The 21,411-nt window shown below is 41.5% G+C and overlaps 1 long non-coding RNA gene across 4 annotated transcripts in view; it reads right to left on the bottom strand.

The window, feature by feature from the left end:
• Positions 1-88: 88 nt before the first annotated feature.
• LOC139035224 (uncharacterized) overlaps positions 89-21,411 on the bottom strand; it is a 141,139-nt gene continuing 119,816 nt past the window's right edge. For all 4 annotated transcript variants that reach the window (XR_011487853.1, XR_011487851.1, XR_011487852.1 and 1 more), the window contains 2 exons: positions 14,843-14,922; positions 89-901 (listed from right to left, as the gene is read on the bottom strand). This is a non-coding gene — a long non-coding RNA (uncharacterized lncRNA). The remainder of the gene's footprint in view (positions 902-14,842; positions 14,923-21,411) is intronic.

Below are 21,411 nucleotides of genomic sequence, written 5' to 3'. Positions count from 1 at the left end.
AGTTGCTTGTATATTTTTGAGATTAATCATTGAGATTAATCATTTCTTTGAGAATAAAATTTAGAGACTGTTTACTGTTTTTTAAAAAAAAAAAAAACAAGTCTTGTACACAATGAGGCCTCCTATATTGTTCTGGGTGGGTAATAATTTACAAAAGTAAAAAAGGATAGGAATAGAAATTTTGTAGCTGTGGTCTAATGAGACACGTCTGCAAGCAGGACCTGAACATAAACAGAGCAAGTGGGGTTTTCCCTGCAGGAAGGAGGGCTGGCAGTTTTCAAAATGTCTAGTAATCTAGTTTTGCATTTTAGGTTGGTTCCTGCTCTGTGCTCTAATCCCTGTAGCCATCCTTAAATTTTTAGTAAAAGTCTGTTGCGTATAACTTCCTTGTGTCAGTGATGCACTAGAGAATGAAGGAGAAAACTCCCATCAATGAGTGAGACAGATGGGAGAGAGGCAGGAGGACAGCCACAAGAGACAAAAATGTGAGCTGGTCAATAAAGAAGCTGAAATTCACAGCAAGAGGCTCTAAGAGATCATTGGGTGAATGCCATGAATCCTCTTCAATCTTCCTGAGGGCACTAGATTGCCCCTTATAGAGGGAAGTGCTGCTCCAGGTCACTGTACCTGGTCATTAAAGTAAAAAGTAGCCTGCAGAAGGCCAATGCACATGGGTCCATCAAGGTCAACGTCACAGGCTTCTATTCAGGTCCACCCATATCAAACCTGCATGTTTTCATACAGCTGTGAAGAAGGATACTGATGACTCGGCTTAGTAATAACACTTAAGTCCTTTGAGCAACCAAATAAGCAGACAGAAATATTTTGCCTCTATTCTCCTCATCTTCTTATTTCCAAATGTATATGCTATTGGTTGATTGTAGGTTGTTGTTTCTTTTTTCTGTAAAGAAATGAAAAAATTGCATCTTAAAAGCAGCCATGAAGCTTTTCTATAATAACCGAGAAATCTATCAATTTTATAGACAACCCAACTGATAAGGTATGGTCCAACATTGTTGTTTCCTATTGTTTTCTTCCTTTTTTTTTATTTTTGTCTTTTGGGTTTTTTTTTTTATTTTTGCTCTGAAAATAGCACAATATGGAGTGATGTTTTAATTTATTATTATGAAAGGGACAGCAACTGGTTTTTAATGGTTACAGAATGGTGACTCGCAGCCCTGGCCCAGCTGCTGTCACCAGCGTGCCTCAGCAGACTCACAGCATCTTGTCTCCAGCACACATCAGTGCTCCTGCCGGCTGCCTCCCTCCCTCCCAGTGGACGGGCCACCACCTGCTGCTGGCACAGTGCCGGCCCTTTGGGGAACAAATGTTCTCTGGCTGCTGGGTGACAGGACAGGACAGACGCCGGATTTCAAGGAAACCAAGGAAAGGCGCCCTGGGGCTTGTTGCCCCTACTCCTCCACCCATCTGCCTTCCTTGCCTGGCACAGATCTCCCTAATCAGGGCCATAGGAGAATGGGCTTTTTCAGACTGTGATCTAGATGGCTCTGTGTCCTTTTCCCTACCAGTCTCCCTTTGGGCTATAATAGCCATTTATTTATTCAGGCCACAAGCATTTTCCGAGCCTCTGTTCCATGCCAGGTAATTTGCTAAGTGCTAAGAATATAGACCTGAACAACTCAATCCCTCACCTTGAGAAGGTCACAGTTTAGTGGGGTAGACAAGACATACAAACCAATAAATTACAATACAGCCCTGAGAGCATAAGGGCAGAGTTAAAAATCAAGTGCATAGAGAAGCAGCATTAAAGTATCACACAGGCATGAAGCTTGTGGACTTGGGAGACTTAGCCTCAGGGAAATCCAGCTGCCTGTTTGCTTTTGGACAGTTCATTTAAGGTCTTTAAGGCCCAGTGATTCATTGGTATAAGGTTATGTGAAATAATGCAGTGATAATACAGGGTGTGTGATAAACGCTCAATAAATCTGGACTATTGTTACTCAGCACAATTTGTATTCAAATGCCTCTCCCAGAGCTGTAGGGTTCCAGCCACTGCATCCAGGCAGGAGTTTTGGAAGCAGAGAAGGGATGCGGGGAAAGGAGAGCAGCCAGTGGACTTCAAAGCTTAGAGCTGAAGAAGATTCCCAATGAGCCATGTCCAAGGACTGAAGCTGGAGTACAAAGCCAAGTGACAAATCTGCCTGGACTATCAGGCTGGAGGGGCCATAGTGAAAAAAACTAAATCCACGGCAATAGGACAGAAATTGGAGGTATTGGGCAAAACCCGATCAGAAGAGAGAACACAATGCAGAGTGACAATCTGGAGTACCGGAGTCTTGAAAAGGCTGGAAAACTCTACTCAATTGAGATGGTGTTTGATCTCGGTCTTAAAAGATGAGGAGGAAACTGCAAGGAAGAGCTGCAAGGGAAGGGATGTCCTGAGAGGCATGTCTTGAAAGGGGAGACAGCATGGGCAAATGCCACCCTGATGTCTAGAGTGAAGAGTAAGAAAGTCAAGCAGCTGGGACCTTGAGTGCATAGAACACAGTGAGAGGAGGTGAGGCTGAAAACAGTGCAGGAGCTGAGGCATGGAGGCCCTGGAGTGCCAGGCTGGGGAAACTAGTCTCATCCTGGAAGCCCACAGCGGGTGCCTATCAGAGTCACTGGTCCAGGTCTGACAAGGTGCCAATGCCCGGGCAATTCTGAGTTAACTGGTCTTGAGTGAGACATGGCCATAAGTGTTTTTAACATCTCCCCAGGTGATTCCAGTGTGCCTCCAGAGCTGCAAATCACTGCTGCAGGCAATCAGAAGGCAATGGAGAGACGCTTTTCACTTCTGAATGCTGTGAAGCTAAAAGACTCATTTAACTTCAACCAACAGTATCAACACCGACTGGGTGCCAGTCCCTTGCTAACCTTGTAAATATGGAGATGCGGAGGTCAGGGTCCACTGCTCTGTTTGGCTCTTTGGAGTTTATGAATCACGTTCACCTTCACTGTCTTATCCAGCCTGGGCACGGAGAGGAAATGTGGTTGCTGCCCTTCGGGGAAGCGGTGTGCATAATCCACTCGGTCACTGTGGGGCCTACCCTGAGGTCTGGCGCTGGGCCGCAGTGGAGAAAATGAATTGAGCAATCTTTTCTAGAGCAAAATCAATAACTTCAGAACAGCCAGCCACACCAGCAGCTGGGGAGGGTGGGTGGGAGGAGGGGGGCCGGGGGGGAGGGGGGAAGGAGCTCTAGGGAGAAAACAAGGACACTGCAAGGAGGGGACAGGAGAAAAAGAGGTTTTGTGGAGGGAGGAAGGAAAGGAGGGCCAAGGGGAGCGGGTTAGGGGGATAAGGGGTGCTTCATGAGAGAATTTAGACAAAACCACTGTAACCCTCTTGTCTTACGCTCTCTCCACTGTTCAGAACCCTGAGCATAGAGGTAGATAATATGTGATGAGAGGGAGACACTGGCACATTCCTGTCCCTGGGCTGATTATTTTGAATATATTCATACAAGGTAATACTTGCTAATCACTAATTTCACAAATGAGAAGACAGAAATCCTAAAGGTCACTAGACTACCAAGCTCATATGTGATGCAGTCATTTATCCCCTTAGAGGCTTGAAATAGAAAAGGATAGGGGAGCTGCTCTATAAGAAGAGACACTTCAGAAATCACTCTTTTTTCCCACCCTCCGCCCAGCTAGCTTCCACAGAAGATCTTCAGTCTACTTGGAAACTTGTCCATTACAGTTGCATGAAGCAGATGAAAGAGAAAGGGAAAGCCTCCCAGGCAATTGCACAGAACACTTTCTTAGGATTGTCAGACACATATCCTCCTGAGAGAGGCCCATGTGAGGAACCATGGCTTTCCCTGCTGAGGCTGAAAGGCCTGCAGGATGGGGAATGAGCTCACTGCTGCCCACTAGAGTGAAAAAGCCACTCTGGAAATCAGCAGCTCCCCTCTGGCTCATGCCTGGTGATCAGGCCTCTAGTGACTGCTTAGATATATGCTCAACTCACACTAAATCAGCAAAGGGAGAATTTATCAGAAGGATAACGGGATATTTCACATGGGTGGAAGTGTTGGACCAAATGGCAGGAATGTGTGCTTGTAGCTGGGCCTTGGAGCAATTGGAATCAGGGACATGAACCAGAAGGATGTGTCTTATCTCTTTTCTGTACCTCCCTGGTTTTGCACTGTTGGTTTCCTTGTTAATCTCTGCAGACTGCCTTTTGCTGCAAGGTGGAAAAACACAGCCACCAACAGGTCCTACCTCCAGAGAAGTAAGTTTATAACTTGAAAAAAATCCCAGGTGAAGGCTTATATGGAGAATTCTGCTTGCTTGAGCATGGGGTGGTGCCTACCCCTTGACCAAACAACTGTGTCTACAGGAAAAGCATTATGTTCAATGGTATTTCAACCCCAACTAGATCCCTGTGAAAAGAGGGGAGTACCACCAGGAGAAGGGAGAGGATTTAGGATTTCACACTCTAGCTCACCAACAGAAATAAGACCCCTCAACAATGGAAGAGAGAGATTTTGACCATGGAAAGATTTCCAGCACATAGCGTGCCTGCATGATCAGCCGTTTCAGTCATGTCCAACTCTCTGAGACCCCATGGACCATAGCCCACCAGGCTCCTCTGTCCATGGGACTTTTTCTGGCGAGAATACTGGAGTGGTTTGCCGTTTTCTCCTCCAGGGGATCTCCCTGACCTAGGGATCAGTCCCTCCTCTCCTACACTTCAGGCAGATTCTTTACTGCTGAGCCACCAGGAAAGCCCTTTCAACACATTATTTACATGCAAAAACAATTCATATGCAATCCTAAGAGATGGATAAGATCCCCTATCACTAGTCCTTAAACTTCTCACAGTAACAGTGAGGCAGATCATCAGGCTCCTTTCCATACTAGACACACAGTGAGGGTGTATTTCCCACACTACTTGTGGTTAGCAATAGTCATGTGATTGACTTATAACTACTGGAAAATGGTGTGTCATTTCCAGACCTGCTCCATTAAAATGTTCTCATGCAATCCTCTGTGTGCTTCTCCCCTTTCAGCTGGATGGAACTGAGATGGCCCCCCAGGTAACTGGGAGGCCATGTGTTTAAAATTGTAGAACCACAGACGGAAGGAGCCTGGCTCCCTGAATCACTGCTTAAAAAGACCCACTAACCACACATACACACGGTGGGCTCTCAGATTAGGGGAGAAAAAAACTTCTATAGTATTAAGCATTAAATTTTGGAGGTTTACTTCTTACAGATGTTATATCTTCTTTCATTAATAAAGTTAGTAAACATTGCATTAACTGGAATTAACTACTTTGAGTCCTGGCTCTGTGGTTAACTTGCTAGATGACTTAGAGAAAATCACTTTATCTCTCCAAGCCTTCCTATCCATTATAGCATCATTGCAGGATTTTTCGTTAATGAATAGAGATAATGCATATGAACAAATGTGAATGCTAAATTACAACTTCGGGATGGAATATTACGAACTTGTCTCTATATTGCCATTTCTCAAGTATGCTAAGATTTAATTTTAGTGGTTTAAAAAGCTTTCAAGTTTCTCATTGAAAGTCTCCTATTTAATAAGGGAGGCAATATAGGCTATAAGAATATAATTTTTCTGTAGAACTCAATAAAGTTATTTTCACTTTGGATTTTTTAAAATAAGTGGCACTTAAACATTTTTTATTTCCTGAATTAATCAGCATTAGAAGATGAATAGCTTTTCACCACTGATATTACAAAGTTTCACTTATATCTTCTTGAAGAAATCAAGAGTGAATTGGAGGAAAAAAAGAGAACTTTTGCCCTTAGTAACTCATAGCTCTGAGCCTTGAACCTGGAACCTCTGTTCCAAGTTGTCCTGCCTCCCCATCACCTTTGGAGGGGGGTTTAAATACTTAAATAATTTTTTATTTTATTTATTCTTAAAAATTTTTATTTTTTAATGCACTATAAGCAGTTAGCAAAGGGCTTCCCAATGGCTCAGATGGTATAGAATCCACCTGCAACACAGAAGACCTGGGTTCAATCCTTGGGTCAGGAAGATCCCCTGGAGAAAGGAATGGCTACCCACTCCAGTATTCGTGCCTGGAGAATTCCATGGACAGAGGAGCCTGGTAGTCTACAATCCATGAGGTTGAAAAGAATTGGACATAACTGAGCAATTAACACTTTCACTTTTCACTTTCATAAGCCGTGACAAATGTTGTGATAATTTCAGGTGAATGGCAAAGGGACTCAGCTATACATATACATGTGTCTGTTCTCCCCCAAACTCCCCTCCCATCCAGGCTGCCACATAACATTGAGCAGAGTTCCCTGTGCAATACAACAGGTCCTTGTTGGTTTGATTCCCCTCTATTGGGCATAGCTATTTCATATCTGCCACTGCCATTACATAGGCTCCCAAGAAGCTATACAGAATAGCCCAGTCTCAATCAACCCTTCCTTTTGCCCACACCAGAATGTTCTGAATAAAGATTCGTGCATCCTGTTACATCAGTGGTTTTCCAACTGTGCTCTTGCAAGCTCCCTAGAAGCCATTTGTGTTTGAGTTTTGGAGGAGTCTCTGTTGCTCCTCTAACCAAAGCAGCACTGATCTTACCTGTGTAACATACTGAGCTTTAGATAAGATTTTCTTTGAAAAAAGAGCTCCCTAGTTTAATAAAAAAACAAGGTTGAAAGTCAGTAAACCAAAATGGAACTTGGGTGTTATAACATGATGGCAAACAAAGGAGACAAAAGATTCATTTTCTAATGCTGTCTGCTACTTCTTATGACTTGAGATGAGTAATTTTGCCTTTTAGGCCTCATTTTCTTTGTCTGTAAAATGGAAAGTTTAATGCCATCAAAGCTAGTTTTCTTCCTATTTCGCTTAGAAGATCCACTGGTCAAGGTCATCTGGGGTATGCACTCAATATTGGAGATGGAGACAGGGAAGGTAGGATGGACTCCTCTCACAGAGAGGAGGAATGAAGGACCCAAGAGGGAGATTTTAACTTTATTTTAAAAAATGTTTGTTGAATCACAACTATGTACAGCTGTGCAAAGCAGTGAGAGTCCAATGAACCAAGTAGTTACGGTGCTTAGGGTGCCAAATTTTCCATTGGCAGACGTCAGCACCAAGGAGTAAGGGGGCTGTCAGAGAGAAAGAGAAGGGTGCCAGGACAAGAACAAATGGCTCCCTGTTAGGAGGCACCCCCCAAGTTCAATCGTTATCTTCTTCACAGAGTCTTAACTCCCTCTCACACTTTCAGCCATTCTTCTGAATCTTTAGTAGAGGCTAGAAAGAACCTAGTCCTTCCTTTAACCATTCATTTTCTCACACGTTTGTCATTTACACAGCATACACACTGAGCATCTCCTTTCCCCAACACACTATAGCAGAGCCTGAGGACCCAGAGATGAGTTCAATGCGATACTAGTCACCAGGATGCTCACAATCCAGTGGGGACACATGAAAAACCCTGCAATGAATGTGCTAAGAGCTGGGATGGATGAATGTGCATGAGGATGGAGGAATCAAGGGTTTTCCTTCACCGCTCCTCCGATGACTCTGGATCCCTCCTTCCTCCACTCTCTCACCTCTCTGAAGCTCACCTTATGCTGAATCACCTTATGATGCACCCCCTTATGCTGAATCAACAAGATTAAGTACAGGCATCCCCAGTGAGGAAATAATGAGGGCATCAGAAGTTCACCACAAAGAGGAAGCAGCTATGTTGCTTTGTGATTTACTGCAATAGAGTGGTGTTCTTATGGGTGAAAACAGTGGGATTTTCATGACATCACTTTGGTCTATCTGGTTATAGAACCTACTAGGTTTCCTGAGTATTGAGTGTTCCTGAAACATTGAGGAATTAAGGATATTCTGTACTTTATCTTCCTAGCTCCCCTGCACTTGATCTTTTTTACTAAGAGACAAAGTCCTTATTTTGTAGTCACTCAGTTAAGAAATATTTACTGAGCCCTAGTGCATAGCTGATACTGTGTTTTGTACAGATATGTAAATGGAAAGAAATGAGCCCTGATCCCAGAGACCTAACAGTCTCACAAGGCAAACAATCAGAGTGATTAAATTCAATACTATTGGTGCCACCTGGGAAGTGAGGTCAGCACACACAGGGAGCATGAAAGAGGGACACGCCGCCAGCGATGAACTTCTAGAAAAGCTTCCTAGAAGATAAAATCAACCTGGTTCGAGGGAAGAATCGTGGCTGGTCAAGGAGGGTGGGGTTGGAAGATTATCCAGACAGAAGGGAGTTTGTCTCCCAAAGACGCTGTCCAAAACCAATGTGCTCATACTACTTAGAAACTCAGCATGCAGCATGTATTTTGGAGTCAGACAAATTTTCTCTCAATTTTTTCCCATCTCTTCATCTACTTTGAGGCATGATTATGAAGGTGAAATGAGAAAATGGATGATGCATTTCAAACAGTATCTGACACCAGCAAGTTTTCATAAACTTGGAGAGATTGGAGGATGTGTATGTGTGTGTATCAGAGAGGAGCCCGTGAGTGTATCTTTGTAAGACTGAAGACTTACCTTATCTAATATGAACTATCCATCTCCAATTTGTTCCCCCAGAACCACTCGTGACCCCTCATCTCCAGCTTCATGTCCTGGGAGCCTGGCCTGTTTGGACTCTAACAGAGAGCTCCCTTGCTGACGTCTGGCTGGGCCCACAACAAAGGACCTCGTAGATCAGACACAAGAGTCAGTCCATGCTCCCACCTCTGCAGTCATCTCGGGCTGCCGCATCCTTGGCAGAAGGGCACAACTCCTGCCAAGTAGCCCTCTCTCTCCATTTTCCATATCTCTAGATCCTGGGAGTGCCCCCCTCCTTTTATCCCTCACATACCAGGATAAAAGTGGCCAGTTGCTACAAGCCCCAGGACCTACATTATCTTGTGGTTTCCACCTTTGTAAATGAATCCTTGATTCAATTCTTCTATAATCACCCAGTTTGAGTACACTATATATTCTATTTCTTTCTGGAACCCTGACAGACTCATACTCTGTAAGTCCTACAAAGGAACTCTAAATAAGTGTGTGGACATGGGGATTCATTTTTAGATGAAGGAGTAAGGAATATATTTTGCTAGGGATATTTTGATAAGGACATATTGCAGTACTAAACCAGCTCAGAGCTGCCTAAGTGAGATGAGGAGGCTCTCTTTTCTGTTTCTCTTTCCCCATTAAGCTGAGAAAATTGAGAACAATGTCCAAATTTTGTTCATCTTTTAATCTGTAGCCCCAGTATCTATCTGAGAGACTGGGACACAGAAGGTATGCTCAATATATGTGTGTTGAATGGATTTTCACAGAATTGTCAATGGTTGGAAAAGAGGAGGGAGATAAAAGTAACATAACCATACTCACATGCATATATACACCACACTTATGACTTTTCACATTTCAAAGAACCTTCACTTGGTCATTCCAATCTTGATTAAAACAGCATTCTTCTGGAGGTCCACAGGAAAAACCCTTCTTCACTGTGTGGGATCAGGACCCAGAACTGGAGATGGGATGGGTGCTCTGCCATTGAATCAAGAACCTCAGAGCCAGATAGAAGCTTAAAGGTCATATGGCCCCAAGAAAACTGCTTTTTTTAAACTCCCCTGATTTGGATGATTATATTATGACCAGGCTTTAGGAGTACAGAACTGGGAGATTAGATGGGTGTCTGAGGAGGCAGAATCTCAGTGGATGAGGAGGTATCCCAAGCAGCCATGAAAGAAACAATATCCCAGCATTGGGAACTGCAAAAGCACAGAAAATCTGAGTGACCCACCAAAGTGTCAGGTGCCACAGCAGTTGGTGAAAGGGGAGAGTGCCTGGGGAGAGGGGTGAGCTATGGGCCAAAAAGGAAGCAGGACCCAGCTCTTCTACCTTCTTAGCAATGACCTTGGGAGAGTCACTTCCCCTCTCCATGAAGTAAGGAAGTAGGAGGGCTACCTCATTTCTAAGTGCCTTTCTCTTCCATAAATCAACACTTCTAAAAATGCCTCACATTTCTGCAGCTCTTCACAGCTCATAAAGTACATTACCTCATTTCATTCTGTAGCACTGAAGGCAAACTTGGCAGAATGCAGAGTTGACCTTAACATTTTTCTGGTGACTTTTCAACTGGAAGGCAAAACTAAAGCAGTCCCATGTTCTCATCTCTGAACCAGTCTTTCCAGTAACCTGTCACCCCTTGCTCAACACACACACACACACACACACACACACACACACATTTTGTCAAAGACAAAATAATTCTTCCTATAAGAGTTACAGAAAAAGAGACTCAGATGTATAAAACAGACTTGTGGACTCTGTGGGAGAAGGCGAGGGTGGGATGTTTCAAGAGAACAGCATCGAAACATGTATATTATCTAGGGTGAAACAGATCACCAGCCCAGGTTGGATGCATGAGACAAGTGCTCGGGCCTGGTGCACTGGGAAGACCCAGAGGGATCGGGTGGAGAGGGAGGTGGGAGGGGGGACCAGGATGGGGAATACATGTAAATCCATGGCTAATTCATTTCAATGTATGACAAAAACCACTGCAATGTTGTAAAGTAATTAGCCTCCAACTAATAAAAATAAATGGAAAAAAAAAAAAGAGTTCCCACATTTAAATTTCAAAAGAGATCAGCTACACAACCCCAACCCAAACTAAAACCTTGAAGAGTAAACGTCACTTGTGGTGCCTGGAGAGTAGGCAAATCTTACTCCTACCCTAAAAGTCCTGAGAGATTTGGGAATTCAGCTAACATTCTGGTACACAGAGTCTGGATACAGACTATCAAGGAAGGTATCTCTAATGGGGATATGTGAGAAGAGCAGAGTTAGAGAGAACTTGGCTTCTTCGGTTTAGAATTCTAAGTGGTGTAATTGATCCAAAAGGGCCTTAATAATCAAGGCTATATGGTAATGGTAAAAGCTGAAAAGTTTATTTTAATCTAGACCCTAACACTGCCCAGATTGGTAACCTAGAACAAGGTGACCAACTTCTTTGAGATCTATTCTCTCATTATAAAATTAGGGTTTTGGTTAGATGCTCAATAAGATTCCATTCCATTTATTGGTTATTCAACCAATGCATGTTGGTTGAACATCTACTCTGTGGCAGATATTGTGAAAGGCACTGGAATAAAATTGTGTTAATGTTAATTAAAATTAAATGTGAGAAAGACAGAGAGGAGTTCACGTTATGGTTGGGAAGATAGATGTGCAAACAAATAAATGCACTATGCAATAATCATCATCTATAGAGGGGAAATGCAAGAGGAGGAATTCTTTCTGGTGGAAGGTCAGAAAGTCTTCAGGTAGCAGAACAAATGAAGACAGGCTTTTTGAAACAGACTTGGTTGGTAATGTTTAGAACCCCAGGTGATGAGACGGGGCAATGGCTCCTGGAGATGCAGGCAGGAGCCAGGCTATGCAGAGCCAAGTTAGCCTGGGTGAGAGGATCAAAAGTCACTCAGAGCTGTAGACAGAGGAGAAAAATGATTAGCTCTACATTCAGTAAATGTCACTCTGGTTACTCTAGGGACTGTAGCCTGAGGAGCCCAGGACTGGGGGAAGGAGCTCAAAGATCCCCATATGATGCCAGAGGAGTTAAGAGTCAAAGAAGGCAGCCTCCTTCAGCAGCAGGAGATGGAAAGGAATGTGTGAAGGTAACAGCCTTTCTGGGAATGTGATGTGTGATTTATTTACTTAACAAACATTTACATAGCATTTACTATGTGCTAAGCCCTACTCTAAGCCCTCAAAAATATTAACTTGTTTAATCATCACACCAAAACTGCAGTGTTAGAATTATTATCCTATTCTATGCAGTGGATGAGATGAATATGACACAGACAGGTTAAGTCATTTACCCAAGGCCCACATCCCATGAATGGATAGTCTTCCCCTTGAGTCCATGTTTTTAAGCACTAACTAATACCAGTAATATATGCTGCCAAGATTGACTCCCAAGAGTGACTGGCTTAGTTGAGTAGTGGATGGATGGTCATGCCATTTACATCCTAACAGAAGAAAGAACAGATATTGGGAGAAAGACCAAGTTTGTTTCGGAGCATGTTAATCAAGGCACCTGTGACATCATGGTGGAAAAGCCAATCAAAGAGATGGGCAGGTGGGGGTGGAGAAGAGAAGAGAGTTCTAGGCTGGAGATCTAGTTTTGGAAGTCATTTATGTACAGATGGCAATGGTCACCAAGTGGGCTACATGGACTGTCCACCACTATCACTAGTGTGGCCCATGTGACATGGAAGGTGGCCTCCTCAAGTGCACAACTGGTTCTGGTTGCACGTCAAGAACTATTCTGCATTTCCTATGTAATGTTTCTTATTCTGCTAGTTATGAACTAACTATTGTCTAAGGATATGGTTATTTTCACTCAAGAGTCATATTTGAAAGTGTTCCAAAACACACAAAAGTATGAGCTGCTAAGAGAAAATAGGACTTTGTTCTAGAATCTATATTAAGAACTCAAGGCAGATGAAACCTCTAGCAAGATCTGATTTCATAAAGTCCTTCTCTGTAATCCTGTTGTTTAATATTTAAAACCTACATGTAATAATTGGTACAAAACATAAGCACTATAATTTAGTCAAGCTAGTCCTATATTTACATTTCTTTTATTAAAAATTTAGTGAAAATGAATAATTGAAGAAACACGAAAGCTTAAAGACTTTTGCAGTGACAAGTTAAAGGTTGAACTCTGGCCTACTGAATAATGACTATATCCATTAAAAAACTAGGGTATATTGCTTTCAGAGTTCAAAGAATTCTAATATGATTTAATGAAAAGCAAAGACAACACTACTGACTGCAGGAAAATCACTTCATTCACATGCTACTCAGTTTACTCTTCAGTCATCAGAAAGAAATATATTAAGTTTTTTAATATGTGTCAGACACTGGACTATATGCTTTCTTTCCAGTCTCATTAACATGGCAGAAAGTGAAGAGGAACTAAAGAGCCTCTTGATGCGCCTGGAAGAGGAGAGTGAAAAAGTTGGCTTGAAATTCAACATACAAAAAACTAAGATCATGGTATCTGGGCCCATCACTTCATGGCAAATAGAAGGGGAAGAAGTGGAAACAGTGGCAGATTTTATTTTCTTGGGCTTCAAAATCACTGTGGACAGTAACTGCAGCTGTAAAATAAAAAGATGCTTGCTTCTTGGAAAGAATGCTATGACCAACCTAGACAGCATATTAAAAAGCACAGACATCACTTTGCCATAAAAGGTCTATCATGTCAAAGCTACAGTTTTTTCAGTAGTAATGTATGGATGTGAGAGTTGAACCATAAAGAAGGCTGAGCACCAAAGAACTGATGCTCTCAAACTGTGGGGCTAGAGAAGACTCTTGAGAGTCCCTTGGACTGCAAGAAGATCAAACTAGTCAATCCTAAAGGAAATCAACCCTGAATATTCACTGGAAGGACTGACATTGAAGCTAAAGCTCCAATACTTTGGCCACCTGATGCGAAGAGCCAATTCATTGGAAAAGATCCTGATGCTGGGAAAGATTGAAGGCAAAAGGATAAGAGGGTGACAGAAAATGAGATGGTTGGATGGTATCACTGACTCTGTGGACATGAGTTTCAGCAACTCCAGGAGATAGTGAAGGAAAGGGAGGACTGGTATGCTGCAGTTCATGGGGTCGCCAAGAGTTGGACACAACTTAGTGGCTGAAAAACAAGATCTCACAACTGCCAGGCAAAGGCAAAATGATTTGTCCTCATTTTTTGGATGATGAAACCATAGTTCAGAGAGGGAAATTCACTTCCTCAAGCTCACTCAGTGAATAAATGATGAAAGTAAGGACCCCTTGTACCAAGTCCACATTCATTTTGCACAGTAATCAAAGTCTCAAACTCTAGGGCCAGGTTATTTTCTTGATGTTAACACTATCTCTTGCTCTCTGGAAGGCCTGCCAACTATTCTTCAACTACCCAATCTTTTCCATCCTTCTAGACATCTGGACATCTCTGGGCCCACCTCCCCACCAACTCCATTCCATAGAGTTCCTAGTTTTGTTCCTTCCTGGTGTGACTAACTCATTAACATCATTCCCATTGTCATCTGGGGCCCTGGGCTTCCCATGGGTAAGTCCTGCCTTTCCCACATCACTGTAATCCCTTTCAGCTTGAATTTACCGGTCCCTTGCATTGTGGGTCTCATGACTTATTTAATAAATTATCCCAAATTAACTAAAAAGTGGTTGCTTGGGGTCTCAGGGGGAGACCACAGTGTGTAGCACTCCTCTTCTCTTCCTGAGTCTTGAACACATTGAGAAATAAGCAAAATAGTGGCATTGTGAAAGTAGCTCAGTTGTGTCTGAATCTTTGTGACCCCATGGACTGTATAGTCCATGGAATTCTCCTTGCCATAATACTGGAGTGGGTAGCTTTTCCCTTCTCCAGGGGATCTTGCCAAGCCAGGGATTGAACCCAGATCTCCCCCATTGCAGGTGGATTCTTTACCAGCTGAGCCACAAGGGAAGCCCAAAATAGTGGCAGATGACAGTCAAAAGTTCAACTTTAGTGCCTGAACTGATAAATAAGAGGATCAAACTGACTTTCCTAGCACTGAAAACAAAAACCCTGGCAGCACAGTTTCAGTTATAACTCATTAACTGTGGAAGGCAGGCTTAGGTGACACTCACAGTGTGGTTAAGCAGAAGAGAAATTAACTGGGGAAGAAAAGGGAGACTACCAGTTATTCTTACATAGTTTTTTCATAACATCTTGATATCTCTCCCAGAATACAGCAATTCCATAAGAAAAGGGACTAAGAATATAAATAGATCAAAGTGTAAGGAAAAGAGGTTTCCCTTCTAACAGTGTTTAATAACTTACCAACTTTTCATGCATTCTACAATTATTGAGTTGAAAAGAATGAAGAGTGACAGCATCATTTATAAGAACTTTGTGAGTATCTGAAAAACATAAAAGACTCAGTCATAGTCATAATAATAACAATAGTAATTATTTTTATTATATTGATCACTTACTAATTTTAGAAATTATGCTATGCTTCAAATTGCTATAATTACCGTATGTTCAATCCCCATTATACAGATAAGGCTTTACCAAAATTAAATTTCCGAGGTCACAGATCAACTAAATGGTACAGTCAAGACTTAAATCCAATTTTTCTAACTCTACAGGCTCTTAATGAAGATAGCCTATAAGTAGCCATTACTACTGCTGCATACAAGATAAATAATTCTAAGACATGTGGCCTTTACGTATAATTCTCACATGCATAGCACATCAGCTCTCTTCAAATATGGTTTACAGAAGTTGTGCTTTTATTCTTAATGTCTGACAAAGTGATTATCGACATCAATGGCAAATATATGCACATGCTGAATAAAGGCAGTTATTATATCATTTAAGTGTGATGTCCTTGAAGTCCAAAGACCCAGTCTTAAAAGCCAGCTTAGAAACTTACCAGCCACAGCAGGCTATTTTGAATAAATTACTTAACAAACTAGATCTATTTTAAAAACAGAATAATTAAACCTACCATAATGTTGTTATGAAGACTAAAATAGATGATCTACATAAAGTCTGACACATGGTAAATACATAAGAAATTACTACTAAGAGGAAGGCAAACTGTGAGGTGGGAGAGAATGAGGCAGAGAAGGAAGAATAGCCAAACTCTGTCTCTGTGGTATGTTTACAGGATGAAAATTGAGGGAGGAAAAGGAGGGAGGTGGAAGGAAGCAGAAGCTAAAGCAAGAACGTGTCAATGTAAACTGTTTACACAGTGCTGAGGGCATTGTAATAGCAGGAACCATGTGTTATTGGCCGTCTCACCAGTAACTAGCAGAGTGTGTAGCTCAGAGCAGGAACCCCATTAAACGCATTAGAGACAAGACCAACCAGTCTCAAGATCATCCCAGACCCACTGTGTTTATCAACTTCTCTGCTCCTGGGACCCTTCCTGACTTTCCATCTGACCTAAATTATGGTACCTTTTTTTTTTTTTTTACCAGTGACATCAGAGAGGAAGAATACAATCCTCTCTCCTATCACCACTGCCTAAGGTCATTTGGAGTGACCAGTGATCACTATGGGCAGGATGCTTACAATTTCTGGACCTCAGCTTCCTCAATTGTAAAACAAAGGATGGCCAATAGCTGTTCCTCAAGGATTTGGGTAGGGATATAATAATCAAAGCATTTAAACTGTCTGGCAAATTCATGGTCCTTCCTTACACACTCATGCATCCTTCACAATAACCCTATAAGGTGGAAAGTAGGACTTGTGTAGAGGGACAAGCACTTATTGTTGTAGTTAATGTGTCCCAACCCTTCCTACTGTGTAGTTGCTAGTCAAGCATTCGGTCATGTCCAACTCTTTGTAACCTCATGGACTGTAGCACGCCAGGCTTCCCTGTCCTTCACTATCTCCTGGAGTATGCTCAGACTCATGCCCATTGAATTGATGCTGCCATCCAAACTTCTCACCCTCTATCATCCCTTCTCCTCCTGCCCTCAATCTTTTCCAGCATCAGGGCTTTCACCAGTGAATTGTCTCTACGCATCAGGTGGCCAAAGTATTGGAGCTTCAGCTTCAGTATCAGTACTTAGCATAATCTATTCTGTGACTGTTGAGTTTAAATTAATCCACAGTAATTTTCTGTTTGCAAACAATATAGAAGCTTAAGCATACATATTTTAAAATCTCTTGAAGAATGATATTAATTCCTGACTTGATATTGTGTTTCATGGTTATACCATTTTCAATGTCTTTTTTTAATTTGGCCCTCAGCCCTGCCAGGCATGACTTAGTAACTGAACAACAGCTTGTCATGATGAAGCAGAGCAGTCACAATGGTCACTACTTTGCAGATGAAGAAGCACTCCAGAGTGATTGCAGGTCCTGCCTTCACCACTTGGTTAACTGCAAACCTGGGGCCAAACCCAGTTCCCTTGATACAGAAGCCCAGATTCTGCCCAATCTCTCACACCAGCGGGAAAGAGGTGATGAACACGGCAGTACCTCCAGAAGGGGACCATAGTGAGGGCACTTCTCTGGAACCACAGAATTACTTAACAGTGAGGACAGCCTAACAGATGAAATCTTAAGCTTCCTGTAATAGTGAAGGGGAGATGCCATTAGTCCCATCTTATAGTGACAGCCCCTTCCTCCCCACTCCTGTGGAAGTGGGGAGACTTCCACAGACTTGGAGATCTCAGAGATGAAGATCTCAATTACCCTGGTGAATAGCACATGAGCTCCCCAGTCCTAGGGTCTCCAGCTGCACTGCCAGGGTCTGCTGGGGAGGGGAAGAAGTCTCACCCTGACTTACCATCTCAATGTCTTTTAACTCTCTCGTGGATTGAGCCTCTGCCTCAGATTTCCATTCAAAAAGTTTTTGCCATGAATAATAAATAAATAGTTTGAAAATCACAAAGCTTGTCCATGCTCTCAATTGATATTCTAATCTTCTTTACAACATCTGCAAGAACATGTCCAAAGAACCTGACATTCCCCACTGGTCGGAACATGGCAACTTCAGGAAACAGTTCATGTCATTTTCAGTTGTTTGGAATTTCCTCGCTGTGTTAAGCAGTGATCAGTCCCTCCATGAAGCTTATTGCCCTTTGGTCTCAAGTTAGGGTGATATTCAAAATATTAACAACCTGCCAGGCTGACGCAGTGCCTGCCATCTGTGTATCAGCCCTGGTCCAAGTCAAGCCCTAAGGCCATACAGAACAGGTGTAATTGCTTATCTGCAGGAGGCCCTTTTAGTAAGGTGAGTGGGGCTGGAGGGAAGTAGGGCAGAGAAGAGAAAGGAACCAGTTCAAAGCACCTCATGATTGGCTGGGATTCCCATGACATTCCCTTTCCACGAGCATTCCTTGCTCTGAGCTGCTTTTTAGACTCCAGGCAAATCTGAAGAAATATAGTTTGATCTTCACTAATGCTGATGTCACCAGCAGAGAGAGATCTAGTGTGGTAAGGGGGAAGAACATGATGGTTTATTCATTCATTCAACTATTATCTACCCTATCTATCTATTTATTGTACTTAATGTTATGCAAGACTCTTTGTCAGGCGCTGGAGACGCACATGTATATTAAATAGATATGTCTTTATCCTCCAAGAAACTTAACGTTTACAGGCAAATATTTAGAGTATAATAGAATTGTTTTTGAACCCTAGCTTCACAAACTACAGGACAGTGACTTAACTTCCCTCCGTTTGTTTATTCATTTGTAAAATAGTAATGCCTATCTCAAGGGATCATTGTGGTTTTAAGATGAGGTAACAAACTTAAAGACTCTAGCACTTTATAAACGGTGGTAGTTTTTCTTTTTATTTTTATCAGTGTCACAACCTCTGTTACAGTGGATCGCTTATGTTAGAGTTTCAGAAGCGCTGGTTTCCTTCTTTTACATTTAATTCTTATTATTACTAAAATTTTATAGTAAATCTTAGGTTACAGCTATATAAAATACATATGTGTGTGTGTGTGTGTGCACATCCTTGTAACCACTATACAGTTCAATACGAAGAACACTTTCAAGACTGAAAATTTCCCTCACAACCCTTCCCAATCAATATCTACTACCCCTCTCCAAAGATAAACACTTTCAGACTGCTATCACCGTCCATTAGTTTTATTTATTCTTGACCTTTACTAAATGGAACTATGAAGTATACAGTCTTCTAAATCAACCTTCTTCCATTCATTATTATGTCTAGAGATTTGTCCATATTATTATGTACAGCAATACGTCACTTTTTTATTACTGTGTACTTTTCCATCATATAAATTCACTCATCTTTTCCACTACCATTAGACATTTGAGTTACTTGATTTGGCTATAATGAATAAAACTGCTATAAAAACATTCTTGTACCTGTCTTTTGGTGCACATGTGCATTCACTTTTTTGGAGTATCTATCTAGGGGGTCTTAAAGGAAACATAAGTTTATCCTTAGTATATTCTGCCAGTCATTTTTCCAACTTATCTATACTAATTCCCATTCTAAGCAGCAATGTGTAAGAGGTTGACATTGTCACCAACATTTTTTATTACTCACTTTAGCCAATTAGATGGATGTGTGCTGAAATACTATTGTGATTTTCATTTTCATTTTGCTGATAAGTAATGATGTTGAATAACTTTGCAAATGGTTATTGACCATTTGTCTGTCCTTCTTATGAAATAACTGTTTAAGTCTCTAGCTCATTTTGAAATTGTGGTATTTTTCTTTTGTTGTTTGGTTGACCTGTAAGAACTGGTTGTGTCTTCTGGATATAAATTATTTCTAAAGAATTCCATCCAAGTGTGTGACTTGAATATTCACTCTCTTAATGGACTTTTAATGTACATAAATTCTTAATTTTAATAAATTTCAACTTACTAATCTTTTCTATTATGATATATACCTTTTTATCTTAAATCTTTACCTGATCTTCCTTTGAGTTTTAAGTGAAGAGCTTATACACAATTTTTAAACTCTTGGTCCTAGGATAAGTGTCCAACCCTCATTCTAGTCTTTTAAAAGAAACTATCAGTAAACTTTATAGATAGCATAATGGAAGCAGAACTTCACTAGACTCAAGAAAAAGTAGTTATTTCCATAAGCCCTTTGACTACTTCATTCAGTCAAAATACTAAAGAGTAGTTTAGCATAATAATTCGAAGCAGGACTCTATGGTTTGTATGTGAGTTTAATGTCTAATTTTTATAGTCCTAGAACTTGAGTTCTGGTTTACATTAAATTGCAAAGAGCACTATTTAGCTAGAACTGGATGATAGCAATGTTATTTGGTCATCAAGTTTTCTCTCCTCCAGGCTGAGCAATCATCAATCCTTCAACTGCATTAAAGGTGCCCACTAAGCTGACTGCTCTTCTCTAGGGGTGGTTTAGTCTCTCAGTCGTGTCCAACTCCTGTGACCCTATGGACTGTAATCTGCCAGGCTTCTCCATCCATGGGATTCTCCAGGCAAGAACACTGGAGTGGTTTGCCATTTCTTTTTCCATCTCATCTGTGGGTACCTTGCAAATTTTAATGTCCTTAAAATTAGGTGTTCAAAAGTAACTTCAACAATGCAGGTAGGTTTGCCCCTTGATTGATGTAAATTTGGCTCACTTCAGGATGTATTTGTCTTTTCAGTAATATTATATTAAATGTTTCATAAATATATATATAAATATTTTGGTTTATATTAAGCCCAAGTTTAATTAAACTCTTAGCCCTTTGTTCTCCGACTTAAGTGTACATGTAAAAATCACCTGGATGCTTGTTAGATTTCTGGATCTCAACTTAAAGATCCAAATTCAGTAGATCTATGGTGTGGCTCCAAAAATCTGCATTTTCTAACAATCTCCCCCACCACCAATAATTCTAGTTTGGGTGATTTGGGGGCTATAACTTTGAGAAATGCTGCTTTAAATCTTTCTCACAGGTGTTTTAGTTAAGTCTTATCTCCTAATGGTGTTTTTTGTGCATTTGGACCTGAGGGTTCAAGTTCATAACTTTGCATCGATTCCTCTTAAATGCACCAGTGAGAAATTGTGGTGAACAAAACACAAAGCAAGGGCTTTGGAGATAAGAAGACTTGTATGCAAAACCTCCTCTGCAAATGCTGGCCTGACTTTCAGTTCCTTCAATGGCAGAATAAGAGAACACATTCTTCCTGTGTTGTCGCAACCGTCAGATACTCTACTTGCTGTAGCTACGTGGTGTGGGCCTTACCGAAGGTGTCCCAGTTATACTGTCTCCTAAGCACGTTCCCTTACTATTCCAGCATATGGATACCTTGGGGAAACTTACATTACTACCCAATTAACTAATTCTTCTTTCCAGCCTCCTGTCATCTGAAAATTTTGTTGACATTTTACCTCTATCTTCCTCTCAGTCAGTAATATCCAACCAGATGTGCATATGAAATTCCTCTGGGAGCATTTAAAAGTGCCAGATCCCTAGAATAAAAACCTCCAGAGGTCGAGCCTGGGAAAGAACTGGCTTCAAAATCTCCCCAGATTATTTTTGATATGCACTCTGATTAAAGAATCACTGATCTAAATAACTGATCATATTGTGGTTTACAATATATCAAAAGCCATAAAATGTGCTGACCTTTTGAGCCATCAAGACTCATTCTGCTGAGGAAATAATCATAGATGAGGAAAAAGACTGGATTACAAGGATGCTTAATACAGACCTCTTTGGAAGTAGAATAAGAAGGAGGAACAGGAAAGAGAAGGCAGAAGGCATGAAGAAGTTGAAGGAGAAAAGCAGTAAAAGGAGTGAAATTTATTGCCCAACAGCAGGCCACCAGGCACCCCCCAAAAGTGAATAAAATGTGGTACTTCTTCCTGTTCAGTATCACACAGCCCCAAAATAGACTGCTGCATCTTTTAATATATTTTGTTGGGCTTCCGCGGTGGCT

Source organism: Odocoileus virginianus, chromosome 5 (genome assembly GCF_023699985.2).
Source record: "Odocoileus virginianus isolate 20LAN1187 ecotype Illinois chromosome 5, Ovbor_1.2, whole genome shotgun sequence".
Classification (NCBI taxonomy): domain Eukaryota; kingdom Metazoa; phylum Chordata; class Mammalia; order Artiodactyla; family Cervidae; genus Odocoileus; species Odocoileus virginianus.
This window is presented reverse-complemented; position numbering and strand designations above follow the sequence as displayed.